We start from the raw sequence: 21,129 nt of genomic DNA on the forward strand, positions 1-21,129 counted from the left end.
CAAGTCTCCGTATAAATGCCCCTGTTCTGTGATAGCCTCAGGGTTCTGTGTAAAGCACAGAGAGCATCATGAAGACCAAGGAACACAACAAAAATACAAAATTATCCCCGGCACTCCAAGAGAAAAAAGAAACAATGTCTGGGTATTTTTGATGTTTTTTATTGTGAATAGTCTTATCTCGACGTTTCGGTCATACCTTGACCTTTATCAAGAGAATTAATCAGACTATAGAAAGAGAACATAAAAAAACAGGAATTAATACATAATACAGGAGAAGAATTACCAGGAGACACAGCTCCGGTTATTTATATACATTGTACACAAAAGGAGTATACATTACAATGGTAAGGTACAGAGTCAAAGATATATATAAGATAATAACATCTGTATACACCCAAGAAGAAAGAACAACAACATGTTGTTCTTTCTTCTTGGGTGTATACAGATGTTATTATCTTATATATATCTTTGACTCTGTACCTTACCATTGTAATGTATACTCCTTTTGTGTACAATGTATATAAATAACCGGAGCTGTGTCTCCTGGTAATTCTTCTCCTGTATTATGTATTAATTTCTGTTTTTTTATGTTCTCTTTCTATAGTCTGATTAATTCTCTTGATAAAGGTCAAGGTATGACCGAAACGTCGAGATAAGACTATTCACAATAAAAAACATCAAAAATACCCAGACATTGTTTCTTTTTTCTCTTGGAGTGCCGGGGATAATTTTGTATTTTTGGAGTATTGACTGTTTCCCTAGAGCACCCGCATTCATAGTGAGCCAGGTCTATACGAATTCAAGGAACACAACAGGCAGGTCCAGGATACTGTTGGGGAGAAGTTTAAAGCCAGATTTGGTTACAAAAAGATTTCCACAACTTTAAACATCCCAAGGAGCCCTGTGCAAGCGATCATATTGAAATGGAAGGAGAATCATACCACTGCAAATCTACCAAGACCCGGCCTCCATCCAAACTATCATCTCACACAAGTAGAAGACTGATCAGAGATGCAGCCAAGAGGCCCATGATCCCTCTGGATGATCTGCAGAGATCTACAGCTGAGGTGGGAAAGTCTGTCCATAGGACAACAATCAGTCATACACTGCACAAATTTGGCCTTTATGGAAAAGTGGCAAGAAGAAAGCCATTTCTCAAAGATATCCATAAAAAGTGTTGTTTAAAGTTTGCCACAAGCCACCTGGAGACACCAAACATGTGGAAGAAGGTGCTCTGCTCAGATGAAACCAAAATCAAACTATTTGGGCACAATGCCAAACGATATGTTTGGCGTAAAAGAAACACAGCTCATCACCTTGAACACACCATCCCCACTGTGAAACATGGTGGTGGCAACATCATTGTTTGGGCCTGCTTTTCTTCAGCAGGGACAGGGAAGATGGTTAAAATTGATGGGAAGATGGATGGACCTAAATACAGGACCATTCTTGAAGAAAACCTGTTGGAGTCTGCAAAAGACCTGAGACTGGGATGGAGATTTGTCTCCCAACAAGACAATGATCCCAAACATAAAGCAAAATCTACAATGGAAGGTTCACAAATAAACGTATCCAGGTGTTAGAATGGCCAAGTCACAGTCCAGACCTGAACCCAATCGAGAATCTGTGGAAAGAGCTGAAAACTGCTGTTCACAAACACCTCCATCCAACCTCACTCAGCTCCAGCTGTTTACAAAGGAAGAATGGGCGAGAATTTCAGCCTCTCCATGTGCAAAACTGATAGACACATACCCCAAGAGACTGCCGCTGTAATCGCAGCAAAAGGGGGCGCTGCAAAGTATTCACTTACAGGGGATGAATAATATTGCACGCCCCAATTTTCAGTTTATTATTTTTTACAAAAGTTTAAAATAAGCAATAAACTTCATTCATCTTCACAATTGTGTCACTTGTTGTTGATTCTTCACCAGAACATTAACATTTTATCTTTATGTTTGAAGCCTGAAATGTGGGAAAAGGTTGAAAAATTCAAGGGGGGGCGAATACTTTCGCAAGGCACTGTAGATATGGGAAAGAATGCAAAAAACAATGAGTGGTCCTGACAAATTTGGGATTGTTAGAAACTATGGACTTCTGGATTTGGGATCCACCAGCTGCCAGAATCAAACCAATCACACTGTTCACAGTTTTCTGACAACTTTTGCAAAGCAGAAATGTGTTTGGAGAAGTTTTCACTTCCATTCCCACTATTCTTTACTGCAGTTCCTTTACAGCAACGAAAGCAAGAAAAGCTTCTCCCAAGAAAGGGAGGCATGGTGGAAGGCTCTGTCCATATTATAGCCGCTTTATTTTAGAAGCTGAGCCAGACTTTGTGTCTGATATTGTAACAGAAAATGGATTAAAAGTAACGGGCCGCACTTTGATACCGCACACATCCTTCAGACAATCCCTTTAAGATCAAATTAAAGGGAAAATTCAATTTAATAGACTCCTCAGAAGTGATTCCGGTCCCCGTCATATCAATATCAATCATCGCTGGAGTTACAGAGATAAAACGTGAAAATGACAGCGCAGCGCGAGATCGGCCCCCGGCAGAGACGCGGCTCCTCCTCGTCACACCGGGAATGATGTGGGTGACGCCGCTGATCTTTTGTCACAATAATTATGGTCTCATATCAGATGAATCAATCAGTCAAATCCGTTTACACCAGGAAAATGCAGCACCAGGAAAGTGTAACGTGCAACCTGATATTATTCGGAGCGCACCGCGTACAGAGCGCACCGCGTACAGAGCGCACCGCGTACAGAGCACACCGCGTACAGAGCGCACCGCGTACAGAGCGCACTGCGTACAGAGCGTACCGCGTACAGAGCGCACCGCGTACAGAGCACACCGCGTACAGAGCGCACCGCGTACAGAGCGCACTGCGTACAGAGCGCACCGCGTACAGAGCGCACCGCGTACAGAGCGCACGATCGGAGGAGAAACCGCCAATACTAACCCCGGAGAAACAGCTAAAATAACATTCTAACTATAGAAAATTAACTGGCCACAATAAAAGCCTTCCCTCTGCCTGACCATATACCCACACCCTGCAGTGTTACGCCCTCCACCTGACCACATACCCACACCCTGCAGTGTTACGCCCTCCACCTGACCATATACCCACACCCTGCAGTGTTACGCCCTCCGCCTGACCACATACCCACACCCTGCAGTGTTACGCCCTCCACCTGACCACATACCCACACCCTGCAGTGTTACGCCCCCCGCCTGACCACATACCCACACCCTGCAGTGTTACGCCCTCCACCTGACCATATACCCACACCCTGCAGTGTTACGCCCTCCACCTGACCACATACCCACACCCTGCAGTGTTACGCCCTCCACCTGACCATATACCCACACCCTGCAGTGTTACGCCCTCCGCCTGACCACATACCCACACCCTGCAGTGTTACGCCCGCCACCTGACCACATACCCACACCCTGCAGTGTTACGCCCCCCGCCTGACCACATACCCACACCCTGCAGTGTTACGCCCTCCGCCTGACCACATACCCACACCCTGCAGTGTTACGCCCTCCGCCTGACCATCTATCCACACCCTGCAGTGGTATGCCCTGTGCGTCCCTATATATACACACTCTGCAGTGTTATATCCTGTGCCTCACTATATACCCAAACCCTATATACACCGTGTGCAGAATTATTAGGCAAATGAGTATTCTGATCACATGATACTTTTTATACATGTTGTCCTACTCCAAGCTGTATAGGCTGAGAGCCAACTACCAATGAAGTAAATCCGGTGATGTGCGTCTCTGTAATGAGGAGGGGTGCGGTGTAATGACATCAGCACCCTATATAAGGGGTGCTTAATTATTAGGCAACTTCCTTTCCTTTGGCAAAATGGGTCAGAAGAGAGATTTGACGGGCTCTGAAAAGTCCAAAATTGTGAGAGTCTTGCAGAGGGATGCAGCAGTCTTGAAATTGTCAAACTTTTGAAGCGTGATCACCGAACAATCAAGCGTTTCACGGCAAATAGCCAACAGGGTCGCAAGAAGCGTGCTGGGCAAAAAAGGCGCAAAATAACTGGCCATGAACTGAGGAATATCAAGCGTGAAGCTGCCAGGATGCCATTTGCCACCAGTTTGGCCATATTTCACAGCTGCAACGTTACTGGAGTATCAAAAAGCACAAGGTGTGCCATACTCAGGGACAGGCCAAGGTAAGGAAGGCTGAAAACCACCACCTCTGACCAAGAAACATAAGATCAAACGTCAAGACTGGGCCAAGAGATATCTTAAGACTGATTTTTCACAGGTTTTATGGACTGATGAAATGAGAGTGACTCTTGATGGGCAGATGGATGGGCCAGAGGCTGGATCAGTAAAGGGCAGAGAGCTCCACTCCCACTCAGACCCCAGCAAGGTGGAGGTGGGCACTGGTATGGGCTGGGATCAGCAAAGATCAACTTGTGGGACCTTTTCGGGTTGAGGATGGAATGAAGCTCAACTCCCAGACCTACTTCCAGTTTCTGGAAGACAACTTCTTCAAGCAGTGGTACAGGAAGAAGTCGCTATCGTTCAAGAAAAACATGATTTACATGCAGGACAATGCTTCATCACATGCATCCAACTACTCCACAGTGTGGCTGGCCAGTAAAGGTCTAAAAGATGAAAAAATAATGACATGGCCCCCTTGTTCACCTGATCTGAACCCCATAGAGAACCTGTGGTCCCTCATAAAATGTGAGATCTACAGGAAGGGAAACCAGTCCACCTCTGGGAGCAGTGTCTGGAGGCTGTGGTGGCTGCTGCACGCAATGTGGATCGTAAACAGATCAAGCAATGACAGAATCTATGGATGGTCGGCTGCTGAGTGTCATCAGAAAGAAAGGGGGCTATATTGGTCACTGATTTTTTTGGGGTTTTGTTTTTGCATGTCAGAAATGTTTATTTCTAAATGTTATGCAGTTATATTGGTTTACCTGGTGACAATAAACAAGTGAGATGGGAATAGATTTGGTTTTTATTAAGTTGCCTAATAATTCTGCACAGTAATAGTTACCTGCACAGATATCCTCCTAAGATAGCCAAATCTAAAAACCCCTCCAACTGCCAAAAATATTAAGCTTTGATATTTATGAGTCTTTTAGATTGATTGAGAACATAGTTGTTGATCAATAATTAAAAAAAACGCTAAAATACAACTTGCCTAATAATTCTGCACACAGTGTACTCTTGCTGTACCTCTTCGTACAGTGGTGACTGCCACTCTGCATCCTTTGCTTTGCTTTACTTCTATGTTGTGACCTCAGTATTAAAACATTCCACTATGGACGATCTGCAGACGCCCAGTTAAGTGGCTCCAGAGCTGCGCTTCGCTTCACGTTGTACCATTGTTGATCCATCAGTAGCCATTAAGCTTTATTAAGCTGACACTGACGTGTCCTGACCTAAAGTATTTCAACGCTGCAGGTAAAAAAAAGCAACTTGAGTAAGTCTGGGAATTCCCGGGTGTAGGTGCAGCACTCGCAAAACCTGTAGGTATTAGTGATGTCAGAGAGCGCAGGGGAGCGGAGCCGGGTGCAGCTGCCCAAACTCATAGATTCCCTAAAACGGCCAGAAATGGAACATGCAGGATGCACAAAATGTGCACCCAACTAATCAGACCCCGGGCGGGTACAGGAGCCCCGGGGAGACCGAGCAAGAAAACTGGGATGAGCATGAATCTCACTGGACTCTGGAACTAACCGATCACTATTATTATTATTTATTATTATAGCACCATTAATTCCATGGCGCTTTACAAGTGAGAAAGGGTATATATAAAAACTAGTACAACAATAATTAACAGTACAAAACAGACTGGTACAGGAGGAGAGAGGACACTGCCCGCGAGGGCTCACAGTCTGCAGGAGGAGAGAGGACCCTGCCCGCGAGGGCTCACAGTCTACAGGAGGAGAGAGGACCCTGCCCGCGAGGGCTCACAGTCTACAGGAGGAGAGAAGACCCTGCCCGCGAGGGCTCACAGTCTACAGGAGGAGAGAGGTCCCTGCCTGCGAGGGCTCACAGTCTACAGGAGGAGAGAAGACCCTGCCCGCGAGGGCTCACAGTCTACAGAAGGAGAGAGGACCCTGCCCGCGAGGGCTCACAGTCTACAGGAGGAGAGAGGACCCTGCTCGCGAGGGCTCACAGTCTACAGGAGGAGAGAAGACCCTGCCCGCGAGGGCTCACAGTCTACAGGAGGAGAGAAGACCCTGCCCGCGAGGGCTCACAGTCTACAGGAGGAGAGAGGACCCTGCCCGTGAGGGCTCACAGTCTACAGGAGGAGAGAGGACCCTGCCCGTGAGGGCTCACAGTCTACAGGAGGAGAGAAGACCCTGCCCGCGAGGGCACACAGTCTACAGGAGGAGAGAGGTCCCTGCCTGCGAGGGCTCACAGTCTACAGGAGGAGAGAAGACCCTGCCCGCGAGGGCTCACAGTCTACAGAAGGAGAGAGGACCCTGCCCGCGAGGGCTCACAGTCTACAGGAGGAGAGAGGACCCTGCTCGCGAGGGCTCACAGTCTACAGGAGGAGAGAAGACCCTGCCCGCGAGGGCTCACAGTCTACAGGAGGAGAGAAGACCCTGCCCGCGAGGGCTCACAGTCTACAGGAGGAGAGAGGACCCTGCCCGTGAGGGCTCACAGTCTACAGGAGGAGAGAAGACCCTGCCCGCGAGGGCACACAGTCTACAGGAGGAGAGAGGACCCTGCCCGCGAGGGCTCACAGTCTACAGGAGGAGAGAGGACCCTGCCCGCGAGGGCTCACAGTCTACAGGAGGAGAGAGGACCCTGCCCGCGAGGGCTCACAGTCTACAGGAGGAGAGAGGACCCTGTCCGCGAGGGCTCACAGTCTACAGGTGGAGAGAGGACCATGCCCGCGAGGGCTCACAGTCTACAGGTGGAGAGAGGACCCTGCCCGCGAGGGCTCACAGTCTACAGGAGGAGAGAGGACCCTGCCCGCGAGGGCTCACAGTCTACAGGAGGAGAGAAGACCCTGCCCGCGAGGGCTCACAGTCTACAGGAGGAGAGAGGACCCTGCCCGCGAGGGCTCACAGTCTACAGGAGGAGAGAGGACCCTGCCCGTGAGGGCTCACAGTCTACAGGAGGAGAGAGGACCCTGCCCGCGAGGGCTCACAGTCTACAGGAGGACAGAGGACCCTGCCCGCGAGGGCTCACAGTATACAGGAGGAGAGAGGACCCTGCCCGCGAGGGCTCACAGTCTACAGGAGGAGAGAGGACCCTGCCCGCGAGGGCTCACAGTATACAGGAGGAGAGAGGACCCTACCCGCGAGGGCTCACAGTCTACAGGGAATGGGTGATGGTACAATAGGTGAGGACAGAGCTGGTTGCGCAGTGGTCTACTGGACTGAGGGCTATTGTAGGTTGTAGGCTTGTTGGAAGAGGTGGGTCTTGAGGTTCTTCTTGAAGCTTTTCACGGTAGGAGAGAGTCTGATATGCTGGGGTAAAGCATTCCAGAGTATGTGGGAAGCACGGGAGAAATCTTGTATGCGATTGTGGGAAGAGGAGATAAGAGAGGAGTAGAGAAGGAGATCTTGTGAGGATCTGAGGTTGCGTGCAGGAAGGTACCGGGAGACTAGGTCACAGATGTAGGGAGGAGACAGGTTGTGCATGGCTTTGTATGTCATGGTTAATGTGTAATAGGAAGCCAGTGAAGGGATTGGCAGAGTGGCGAGGCTGGGGAATAGCGAGGGGAGAGGATTCGCGCAGAAAACAAGGATGAAATAGCGGACAGACATTGTGGGATTCTGGTTAGTAGAGAGGTAATGTCAGGTCCAGAGAGGTAGATCTGTGTGTCATCGGCATAGAGATGATACTGGAAGCCGCGGGACTCTATGAGCTGTCACTATAAAGAAGGCCGGGCACTCACCGCCCCTAAATCAACAAATGTATGGGATATCCCCTCTAAGTATTATGCTAGCACTGAATACCAGAAACAAATTTCTGTGCCTAGTTTATCACTGTCCTGAATATTTTAATGGACATCCTAAATTATTGTTTATAGAAATATGTGGCTGCCATAGAGCACCTACATAATACCGCCATAAAGAACCCATGTAACAAAGCCATAGAATACCGACATAATACCGCCACAGAGCACCAACCTTATACCACCATAGAGCACCCACATAATACCACCACAGAGTACCCATGTAATACCACCACAGAGAACCAACCTTATACCACTACAGAGCACCAACATAATACCGCCACAGAGCACCAACCTTATACCACCATAGAGCACCCATGTAATACCACTACAGAGCACCAACCTTATACCACCATAGAGCACCCACATAATACCACCACAGAGCACCCATGTAATACCACCACAGAGAACCAACCTTATACCATCATAGAGCACCTACATAATACCGCCACAGAGTACCCATGTAAAACGGCTACAGAGCACTAGAGCACCCATATAACACTGCCACAGAGCACCAACCTAATACCACCACAGAACATCAACTTTATACCATCATAGAGCACCCACTTAATACCGCCACAGAACACCTACATAATACCGCTACAGAGTACCCATGTAAAACGGCTACAGAGCACTAGAGCACCCATATAACACTGCCACAGAGCACCAACCTAATACCACCACAGAGCATCAACTTTATACCATCATAGAGCACCTACATAATACCGCCACAGAGTACCCATGTAAAACGGCTACAGAGCACTAGAGCACCCATATAACACTGCCACAGAGCACCAACCTAATACCACCACAGAGCATCAACTTTATACCATCATAGAGCACCCACTTAATACCGCCACAGAACACCTACATAATACCGCTACAGAGTACCCATGTAATACTGCCACAGAGCACCCACATAACACTGCCACACAGCACCCCCATAATACTGCCACAGAGTATCCACATAACACTGCCACAAAACACCTATGTAATACCACCAGAGTCCTTACATAACATTACCACAGTATAACAAGATAATGCTGCCACAGAATCCACAAACCATCACAGAACACACATGTAATACTGCCATAGAGTGCCCACGTAACACCGCCACAGAGTATCTATGTAACAGTGCCACAGAGTACCCAGATATAGTGCCAGCGTACACACAGAATGCAGCAATAGCGCACTCATGTAACACGTAATACCACCGCACTGTGCTGTGTGCAATAAAAATACCGTACCTACAAATCCTATAGCCTGAACTGTCAGTAAAGCCACCAATCAGAGCTCAGCTTCCATTTTACCCAATCAGCTGTCTGCTCAATTTAATCCAATGAGAACTCTGCTTTCGTTTTACCTCAGCAGTGTGAGCGATGCCCGATGCCGTGCTCTCCTTCCTGTCAGTCGGTCTCTGCGGTCGTGCAGAGGGGGCGTGCGGCCATACTCCTTCCTTCTGGTGTCACCCCTGGATCGCCCGTACAGTCTCCATCACTCTTCACCCATCTTTCATATTTCTTCAGTGATTTGTATTAGATCATGTGGAAACCTCGACAAGGAGCGCAGCAGCCAGCAACGTGCAGCGTATGGTAGAAAACCGCCACACAGCCACCGGATAAACCCGCACTGCCGGGACATATTGTACTTCATGTTACTGGTAAATTTAACATGATATTGTTTGTGTTCATATGTGAAAATATTGGATATTTGGTGAAAATACGAAAATTTGGTGAAAATTTGGCAATTTTTTTTGTTCGTAAGTTAGAAGTTTCTCATTTTTCCAACAAAATTATTTTTTTTTTTGGGGACCACATCACATTTGAAGTGACTTTGAGAGGCCGAGGTGACAGAAAATACCCAATAGTGACCCCATTCTAAAAACTGCCCCCCTCACACATCTCAAACCACATCCAAGAAGCTTATTAATCCTTCAGGACAGGAATGAATGAAAAGAAAATACATTTTACCTAAAAATGTTGCTTTAGCCCCAAATTATTCACTTTTACAAGGGACAGCGTGACAAAATGGACCCCAAAATCTGTTACCCATTCTCTTCTGAGTGCACTGATACCCCACTTGTGGTCAGAAGCCTCTGTTTGGACAAATGGGAGGGATCGGAACAGAAAGAGCAATATTTGAATTTTGGAAAGCAAAATTGGCTGAAATAGACAGCGGGCAGCATGTTGCATTTACAGAGCCCCCGAGGAACATCAGAAACCCCCACAAGTGACCTCATTTTTGTAAACCAAATGTCATGATGCATAAGGGGATAACTCAGCACTGGGGTTCCTACACTGGTGCCCAGGCTAGAGGACCCTAGCTGTGCCCTACCCCCGAGATACTTCTGATGGTGAAGAGGTCTGGACCGCCAGCCTAGCCCTGCTCCTGGCCAGCCCTGCTCTAATACCCCCTATCACCCACTGCGGGGGAGGGCCAGGACAGGAGTGGTTATACCCATATAAATAGACAACCAGGGAACCCAAAACTCTAAGGGTTACTTTGCACGTTGCGACATCGCTACTGCGATCTCGTCGGGGTCAAATCGAAAGTGACGCACTTCCGGTGCCGGTAACGACGTCGCAACGTGTAACGCCTAGAAGCACCGATAAACGATCGCAAAAGCGTCGAAAATCGGTGATCGGAGTAGTGTCGGTCATTTCCATAATTTCGCTGCAGCGACAGGTACGATGTTGTTCCTCGTTCCTGCGGCAGCGCACATCGCTGTGTATGAAGCCGCAGAAGCGAGGAACATCTCCTACCTGCGTCCCGCCTGCAATGAGGAAGGAAGGAGGTGGGCGGGATGATTATGTCCCGCTCATCTCTGCCCCTCCGCTTCTATTGGCCGCCTGCCGTGTGACGTCGTTGTGACGCAGCACGACTCGCCCCCTTAGGAAGGAGGCGGGTCGCCAGCCAGAGCGATGTCGCAGGGCAGGTGAGTGCGTGTGAAGCTGCCGTAGCGATAATGGTTGCTACGGCAGCTATCACAAGATATCGCATCTGCGACAGGGGCGGGGACTATCGCGCTCGGCATCACTACCATCGGCTTGCGATGTCACAGCGTGCAAAGTGCCCCTAACTCACAGTAATCACACACAGAGGTATTAGACAATACGTGATCAGGAGGAAATAAAGAGCAGGGAGAGAATAAACAGACGACAAGAAAATTCCCACAACACACCAAACAGCACTCAGTAGATCACCAGCAACTGGATCACAACATCACATGGACCGGTATCGCTTAAAGCTATAGTCGGCCCGGGGTCTGAGTAGGTGGGTGCACATTTTTTATGTCCTGTATGTTCCATTTCTCGCCTTTTTAGGGAATCTGTGAGTTTGGTTTACTATCAAAAATGACATCCAACTCCTTCTCCAGAGCAGACTCACCCATTTACAATCCATTTGTAACATTAATGACGTCCATTTTTTCCCTCTTCCCCAAAACGTATCGTCCATTTTGCTACCTGTTTGTCCGGTTTATCCAGGTCACCCAGTACGGCAATAATACATTCTGTACAGTATGTAACATTCTAACAACAGTCAGCACATAAAGTCCTTTACTGACACATTGTAACCATATAATAATGCGGTATTGTAATAGTGCTGAGGAATAATAATTCCCTACCGTGCTGAATAAAATAGTGCCATACAGTCCCTACTAGACATAAAGAAATCTGTTCGAGGCATATCAAAATGGTCTTAATGGGACGGGACGTCCTCTTCTGTCTCTTTCTTCCCCCTGCGCCGTCACCTGCCATGAAGACCAGAATCGAAGAAAACCAGCGGAGCCCCAGATGGAGAGCTGCCAAGGCGAAACGCGTTAAGACAGGATACTATTTTTTTTTTTTTTTTTTAAAACCATTGGGTTATTGTGTTTCAGAGAAACCTCAGAGTATAAAAGGGAACATTCAATTCGTATCAACTAAATCCAATGGAAATTTAATTTCCTGTCCAAATTTGAAACTAACGCCAAATTCTAATTTTGGTGGATTTGTTCATCACTGGTTCCACAAAATAATGTCGTAAAACATCCTGCTAACAGTTTAACAGTACCATGCAGAAAAATCCACATCAGCAGCCTTATTATAGTAAGATACAGTCCACACATTATAGCCATACAACAATAGTGCACTAATAATGGTGCCATACGGTGCCACATAAAATAAAAAGTCACATATAGTGTGCCGTCTGCTTGCACATGGCAGGACAATGATCATTCTATGTTCACAATGCTGAATAACAATACTAATCCAATGGAAAAACACATGTGGGCGTCTTGTAGCCTCATAACGAAACCAATATCCTCCGTGTGTTCACATCCCAGCAGCTGATAATACGGATATTCTGAGCAAAAAAAACCCGCCGTTAATTGCAAAGAGCAGAGGAAGAGGAAGTCGGAGCAGATTGAATTATTCATTGCTCAGATCTTGGATATTGGCTCCATGTAACAATTAGACAATGGAGCGAAAGTTTATATTTCTGCACTATAGGACGGACAAAAGTGGCAAAAAAGCATAAAACCGTTATAAATATATATGGTACTGTGAATTTCAGTTATTCATTCAGTCCCCTTACCCCTGATATAAATATCCAGCCCCATCGCCCCCCAATGTATATAACCTCTGCCCCCCCATGTGGTCTGCCTTTACTAACGTGACAGAGTGGCCGGTGGTGCAGAGCTCACTGATACCAGCGCCTCCTATAATAGGAGCCACTGGGATAACAAGTCCATTCATGACAATTCTTCCTCCTGAATCCTCCCCATCATCTGCGAGTGATATTACTGAGAAGTGGAAGGAACCGCAGCAACTCAGCCACAAAGTGGAGACCCCGTAATGTTACAGAGCGGGGGGCCGAATACTGAGCAGCAGAGGAGAAAAATTCACCCCATAACTGCAGAGTCCAGACCTCTTCTGGTAACAGCAGCACAAACCCTGCATCCCCCCCTAGCAGCTGCAGCCAAGCCATATATCACCAAGCACAATGACAAGCTGTACATCACCAAGCGGAGCCATACATCACCAAGCACAATGCTGAACCGTACATCCCCAAGCACAATGCTGAGTGTCGGAAGGAGGGGAGTAGAGCTGCCACCACTGGACTCTGGAGGAAACCTGTCTTGTATGCTGCAGCCATACATCACCATGCATAATGCCGAGCCATAGATCACCAAGCACAATTTCAAGCCATACATCACCATGCACAATGCCGAGCCATACATCACCCAGCACAATGCTGAGCCGTACATCACCAAGCACAATGCTGAGCCATACATCACCAAGCACAATGCCGAGCCGTACATCACCAAGCACAATGCCGAGCCGTACATCACCAAGCACAATGCCGAGCCGTACATCACCAAGCACAATGCCGAGCCGTACATCACCAAGCACAATGCCGAGCCCTACATCACCAAGCACAATACCGGGCCGTACATCACCAAGCACAATGCCGAGCCGTACATCACCAAGCACAATGCTGAGCCATACATCACCAAGCACAATGCTGAGCCGTACATCACCAAGCACAATGCTGAGCCATACATCACCAAGCACAATGCCGAGCCGTACATCACGAAGCACAATGCCGAGCCATACATCACCAAGCACAATGCCGAGCCATACATCACCAAGCACAATGCCGAGCCGTACATCACCAAGCACAATGCCGAGCCATACATCACCAAGCACAATACCGGGCCGTACATCACCAAGCACAATGCCGAGCCATACATCACCAAGCACAATACCGGGCCGTACATCACCAAGCACAATACCGGGCCGTACATCACCAAGCACAATGCCAAGCCGTACATAACCAAGCACAATGCCGAGCCATACATCACCAAGCACAATGCCGAGCCGTACATCACCAAGCACAATGCTGTGCCATACATCACCAAGCACAATGCCAAGCCGTACATCACCAAGCACAATGCTGAGCCATACATCACCAAGCACAATGCTGAGCCGTACACCACCAAGCACAATGCCGAGCCGTACATCACCAAGCACAATGCCGTGCTGTACATCACCAACCATAATGTTGAGCCATACATCACCAAGCACAATGCTGAGCCGTACACCACCAAGCACAATGCCGAGCCGTACATCACCAAGCACAATGCCGTGCTGTACATCACCAACCATAATGTTGAGCCATACATCACCAAGCACAATGCTGAGCCATACATCACCAAGCACAATGCCGAGCCGTACATCACCAAGCACAATGCCGAGCCGTACATCACCAAGCACAATGCCGTGCTGTACATCACCAACCATAATGTTGAGCCATACATCACCAAGCACAATGCTGAGCCATACATCACCAAGCACAATGCCGAGCCATACATCACCAAGCACAATACCAAGCCATACATCACCAAGCACAATGCCGTGCTGTACATCACCAACCATAATGTTGAGCCATACATCACCAAGCACAATGCCAAGCCGTACATCACCAAGCACAATGCCGAGCCGTATATCACCAAGCACAATGCCGAGCCATACATCACCAAGCACAATGCTGAGCCATACATCACCAAGCACAATGCTGAGCCATACATCACCAAGGACAATGCCGAGCCATACATCACCAAGCACAATGCCGAGCCGTACATCACCAAGCACAATGCGGAGCCGTACATCACCAAGCACAATGCTGAGCGTCGGATGCCGAGGTGTAAAGCTGCCACCACTGGACTCTGGAGGACACGTGTTCTGTGCAGGGATCACACTGCTCTATCTGCGTCTGATGCAGGAGTCTGGGTTTGGTGATGGAGGACATCACCCCTGACTGCATTGTGCCCACTGTACAGATGGTGGAGGAGGATAATGCTCCAGCCTGTTATCAGGGGCTGACCTCAACCACCTAGTACTAGTGGAGGGAAATCTTAATCCGTCAGCACAAGACATTGTGGAGAATTGTATCTTCAGTTTTGTGGTAACAGTTTGGGGAAGACCCTTCTCTATTTTCCATGACTGCAGAGTGCACGAGGTCCATACAGAGAAGAGGGGAGAACATGACACAGAGCCCGAACCTCAGCCCCATCCTATCATGGAGATTCTGAGTCCGGTCTCTACCAGCTTTGCTCCCAACTCGAGGTGGCGATTCGTTTCCCCACAACTCACGTAATATAAACTCCACAGACACCACACTCCCCCGGAGCTGCGAGCGAAAAATACTCCCCTGTAACAGATGAAATCTGAATTTTTGTGGGATATAATTTTGGCAAAGTGTAGACCGGTGAAAAACACATTCACACCCATAGAACAAACAGCGGCCTATTTACAGGATGTGGCGAGATTTCCCCGCCGTAACGTGAAATTATAATCTGTTTGCTAACGTTACGGAAAAATTGGACTCCACTTCTTAACTGTTTAGACACCGGGATTGGAGCAGCTTGTTTTCTTTAATTAAAAACTCGCCCTTTTCGTTCTATTTTCTATCAACTTTCTGTACGGTCAAAGGCGGTCAAAAGGTCAAAAACTGGAAAGAAAATGTTATAATACCTGCAGCCCACGGGTATCGCTGCTACTTCTGTTGTCCCCGCAAAGCCACGATTACGTCTATGGTAACAGTAGCCTTGGTTCTCTTTACCATAATTTTTGGGTTCCAGGATCCACTTTAAGGGCACAGTTAATATTCAAGGTCAATGGGAACTGAAAGGTTTTGGTTTATCAAAGCGAGAATAACTTCAGGTGAGCTGAACCCACAAACCAACTGTGTATTGGGCCTCCCAGCTCTTCCTCAAGAATTTGACAAAAGAAGGATTGGGCATGTTAATTTTTCAGTGCCTGATCCTTATGTTCTCTAAGGACATAGATCCCAACCAGAGCACTTCTGGAGGGAACAGGGTGGCTCACAAGGGCCAAACGAGCCTGCGGAGTCCAAAAGTTTGTAGAGGACAGAAGGGTCTAGATGGAACAGAGGGGTCTCAAGACGCAAGGGAGTCTGGAGGGGATAGAAAAGTCAAAGGGAGACAGAGGGGTTTGGAGGGGACAGAAAAGTCTAGAGATGACAGAGGAGTCTGGAGAGGATAGAGAAGTCTGGAGAGGATAGAGAAGTCTGGAGAGGATAGAGAAGTCTGGAGAGGATAGAGGAGTCTGGAGAGTACAGAAGGGTTTGGAGAGGACAGAGGAGTCTGGAGAAGAGAGATGGGTTTGGAGGGGGCAGAGGAGTCTGAAGAGGACAGAAGGGTTTAGAGAGGACAGAAGAGTCTAGAAAGAACAGCAGGGTTTGGATGGGACAGAGGAGTCTGGAAACAACAGTAGGGTTTGGAGGGGAGGACAGAGGGGCTTAGACAAAACAGAAGGTGACCGAGGAGTCTGGTGAAGACAAAGGGTTTTGGAGGGGACAGAGGAGTCAGAAGAGGACAGATGAGTTTGGAGGAGACAGAGAGGTCTGGAGGGATATAGAAAAATGTGGACGAGCCCAAGGAGGACAGAGGTGTCATAAGGAGACAGAGGAATCTGAAGGGACAGAAGTGTCAGATAGGCACAGATGGGACTTAAGAGGATACAGGGGTCTGGAGGGGACAGAGGTGTCAGAAGAAGACAGAGGAGTCTGGAGAGGACAGGGAGGTCTGAAGAATACAGAAGAAGACAGAAAGGTTTTCTTGGGACAGAGGGGTCTGAAGGAGACAGATGGAGACACAGGGGTCTGGTGGGGGCAGAAGAAGACAGGAATCAGGAGTTTGTGGAGAGGACATGGAGATTTGGGGAACAGAAAGGTCAAAGGGCTCTGGAGAGGATAGAGGAGTCTGGAAGAGACAAATGGTGGCAGAAGGGTCAGAAGAAGATATTGTCTTGAGGGGAATACAAGGAAAATATGCTGTAAATACCGCGGCTTTTGCTACTGCATATTTCATGGAGGAATGCTGTATATTAACATTTCACTCTTCTCATTGCTAAAGGTGAAATCTGCGGTGACATCTGCAGCATAAATTGCCATAAATCTGCGGTGCCAGGACAGGTGCGCTGCGGATCTTCTTTGCAGAGTGAAGATGAGATTTTGTAAACTCCTGTTCACAATGTTTCTACTATAATACCCAGACGACTTACCACTCACAAATCCACAGCAGAAAATCTGCTCCCTGGGAATAGCCTCTTCAGGGGATTTGTGCCGGAGATAATGAAATCCCATTCCCACACTGAGATCATTACATACAGATTTATCTGAGGAGTTTGAGTCCTACCTGCTGATGGTTTCCTTTTAATGAACATGCACATTTGCAGATTCAACCAGTACTTCTAATACCGGATCTCTCTCTCATGGAGCAGAACACGATGGGGAAAATCAACTTTCCTGTAACCTCCCAGCAGCCAGGCGGCCCGTACCATACAGGCCATACCGGCTGCCATAAACCGCTCTATGTGTTCTGGTGACGGACTCACAAGTCACTTTTATAAAATTGTAATCATTTTCCAAGTTCAAAAAAACTTGTAGATTAGACCTAGTTAAAATAACAGTGAATTCTGTGGCTTTAAAATATAAATATTGTATACAGTGTCACAAAATCTGTGATACAGAAAACTGTCTTATAAGGCAAAAATGTAGCACATTAGATTTGTGTTTATAAAATATGTCTTTTACCACAATTTCTCATAATAATGACCCAAAGAGAACAATCCCGGGATCACGGCGCAGGGTCCATATCTGCAGCCTTATCACCGGGGCATTTGTAGCCGAGACTGGAGGCTGTGGAATGAGCTATAATACATATGGAATAGCTGAGCTGACAAAGCACATACCCAAGATAGCACAAAGCATGGAGGAAAGCAGAAGGCTTTGTTGTGGGGGGCCATGGGTTTCATATCATAGCATTTCTGTATGCAAGGTGTGGATTCGTATTGAATTGTTGATGCCCTACAACTTTGTAATTCCCTTTTTTTCTCTATCTCGTTCCGTTTTCGAGATAAAAATGCTAACTCCGTTGTTTTCCACCAGGTGGCGCTATAGGTGGTTTCATTGCGTAGCGCATGGCTACTTTACTATACCTAGACACCACTTCTATGCCTATAGCTGCCGCCGTTCTCAAGTTAATGGCAGTGGACAGGATATGGGTGGACACACTGTATATGCCACAGAGGACACTGAAGACGGCCACTTTGAGATCTGATTCAATTTTCAAGCAATTGACTGACACCTGATAATGCCAATAGAGGGAAACCATCAGCAGGTTATTGGCCAGGCGTACGGATGGGCGAACCTGCAGATATCTGGAATCGGAGGGTCCAACCGGATTTAAGAAAAAAAAAACAGTTTGGGACCGGAATTCATTCCTGATATCTGGCCGGACACCGATCCCCCATATAAGTCTATGGGGACCCAAACATTGTGCTGTAAAATGATGGTAAAAAGGGCTAGGTGGATCAGAGCAGGAGTGTTACACTTACTAACTCTTCCACTACTTCCTACGCCTTATGACACTACTATATTATACCACTATACCGCACCACTGTAATATGTCTATTTATTATAAAGCTATATGACACTACTCTATTATACCGCTACATTGTGCTACTATATTATACAGCTGTATTACACTATTATATACTGCCACATTATGACACTACTATATCATACCGCTATAATATATCCTTTATATGAGTGTATTACACTACTATATTATACCGCTATATTACACCATTATAATATCTCTTTATTATACAGCTACATTATGCTACTATATTATACCGCCTTATGACACTACTATATTATACCGCTACTTTACGCTACTATATTATACAGCTGTATTACACTACTATATTATGCCACCTTATGACACTACTGTATTATACCGCTACGTTACATTATTATAATATATCTTTACTATACAGCTACATTACACTATTATATTATACCACACCATTACGCTATTGTATCACTATATTACACCACTATACCTTTTATTATACAGCTGTATTACACTACTATATTATACCGCCTTGTGACACTACTATATTATACCGCTACATTACACCATTATAATATATCTTTATTATAAAGCTACATTACACTATTATATTATACCACATCATTACGCTATTATATACATACACTATATTACACCACTATACCTTTTATTATACAGCTGTATTACACTACTATATTATACCGCCTTGTGACACTACTATATTATACCGCTACTTTACGCTACTATATTATACAGCTGTATTACACTACTATATTATGCCACCTTATGACACTACTGTATTATACCGCTACGTTACATTATTATAATATATCTTTACTATACAGCTACATTACACTATTATATTATACCACACCATTACGCTATTGTATCACTATATTACACCACTATACCTTTTATTATACAGCTGTATTACACTACTATATTATACCGCCTTGTGACACTACTATATTATACCGCTACATTACACCATTATAATATATCTTTATTATAAAGCTACATTACACTATTATATTATACCGCAACATTACGCTATTATATCACACCACTATAGTATACCTTTTATTATACAGCTGTATTACAATACTATTTATACCACCACATAACACTATATATGCACACTATGCTATACACTATGTGACATTACTACATGCTACATTTGATGTTACTTTGGATTATTTATATGTCCTCAGCGGCACAGTCTGGTGATAAGATTGACAGGTCATGCTGGCACTTGTGGTTCCATACAGTACAGCGCAGGGCTCCTGCTGTATTTGCTCCAATCATTGCTGGGTTTGTGTCTATTAACACACCGCATGCAGTGCAGGGAATATCTGGGCATATCTGCTGCATAAAACATCAAACCTTCAACTGTGAAATATTCTGGAGACAGTCTTCATTTATTGAAGATATCTGCTGTCTGATGGATCCAGCACTTCCCTCACTCTCCTGAAGGTGGCGCCAAGTAACACACACAGATGGCAACGCTGCCCTCTAGAGGCAGTACTGGGAACTGCAACCAACCAAATCGCATCAGTGCTTCCTTGTCATGTACAGGAAGTTGCCATCCTGGGGATCTGATTGGCTGATCTCGGGGCTTATCATGGAGCGCTGTGCCCCCTAACTGTACTCTAGGGGATTGCAAGATTAAACTGTTTTGCCCACAGTCTAAATTTTTCTTATAGGGCATTATTTACATTTAATCCATCAATTATCAGTGCATAAAAACTGTGATACAAAATATACATCACTCCTATGTGCTGTCATTCTTGTTGCCCACCCAACACATTCCTGCAGAGGGCGCTGCTCATTAACGCCCACCAGCGCCCCCTGGGGCCCTACAGGGTATTGTCATTGAGCTGCAAGGGGCATCAAACATCTGGATCTACCATTCCCCTTCCTAATAAATAAATCGTTCAGGCGATGAACCCCAGAGGCAGAAGCCCTTACCTGGTCCCAGTCACACAGGTGGTCCTTAACCCCTTCACTTCCTGCAGGCAGGGACCGATCTTATCTGTGCAATGTAATCACTGACGGTCTTTGCACCCGAGTGAGAGCTCAGAGAGGCAGGTAGCCTGCAGATCAGCGACTTCTGCACACAGCTCGGGCTGCAAACTTCTTTTTCATTATATTTTTAACTCCCATTTCCTTCCTTCCTCTTGAAACTCAATTCGTGCAACACGAAGCCCTGAGATGAGCTGATAACTGGGCTGAGCTCGCACATCACAGGCTGGGTGTGTGTGATGGACGGCATGATGTGGGGGGCTCAGTGCTCACCTGGAGTGGGGGTCCCGGATCAGCTCCTGCCCGGCTCAGAGCTGCTGCTGCTGCTGCTGCTGCTGGTGATCAGTGAGCTCTGCGCTTCCCAGAGATGGTAATACTGGGTCAGGGGTGGGAGAGGAATGACTGTGAGCAAGGCAGAGAAAGAGACAGAGGAGAAGAGAGAGAGGCAGAGACACAGAGAGAGGAAGAGAGAGGCAGGAGAGAGAGAGGGAGGGGAAGAGACAGAGAGGAAGAGAGGGAGGGGAAGAGAAAGAGACAGAGGAAGAGAGAGAGGGAGGGGAAGAGACAGAGAGGCAGAGACAGGGGGAGAGGAAGAGAGAGAGAGGCAGGAAAGAGAAGGAGGGGAAGAGACAGGGGGAGAGGAAGAGAGACAGATGCAGGAGAGGGGAAGAGACAGAGAAGAAGAGACAGAGAGGAAGAGACAGGGGGAGAGGAAGAGAG

The 21,129-nt window shown here is 46.9% G+C and overlaps 1 protein-coding gene across 2 annotated transcripts in view; it reads right to left on the reverse strand.

The window, feature by feature from the left end:
- LBHD2 (LBH domain containing 2) overlaps positions 1 to 20,899 on the reverse strand; it is a 56,127-nt gene extending 35,228 nt beyond the window's left edge. Inside the window, exon 1 of one of the 2 annotated variants that reach the window (XM_075330912.1) lies at positions 20,683 to 20,899. The gene's annotated coding sequence lies outside the window, so the exon portion shown is untranslated. Of the gene's footprint in view, positions 1 to 20,355; positions 20,495 to 20,682 lie in introns of those variants that run through there. The other variant, XM_075330913.1, reaches the window with a different exon arrangement.
- Between the last annotated feature and the right edge of the window lie 230 nt (positions 20,900 to 21,129).

This window comes from Anomaloglossus baeobatrachus, chromosome 12 (genome assembly GCF_048569485.1).
Source record: "Anomaloglossus baeobatrachus isolate aAnoBae1 chromosome 12, aAnoBae1.hap1, whole genome shotgun sequence".
NCBI classification, from domain to species: Eukaryota; Metazoa; Chordata; class Amphibia; order Anura; family Aromobatidae; genus Anomaloglossus; species Anomaloglossus baeobatrachus.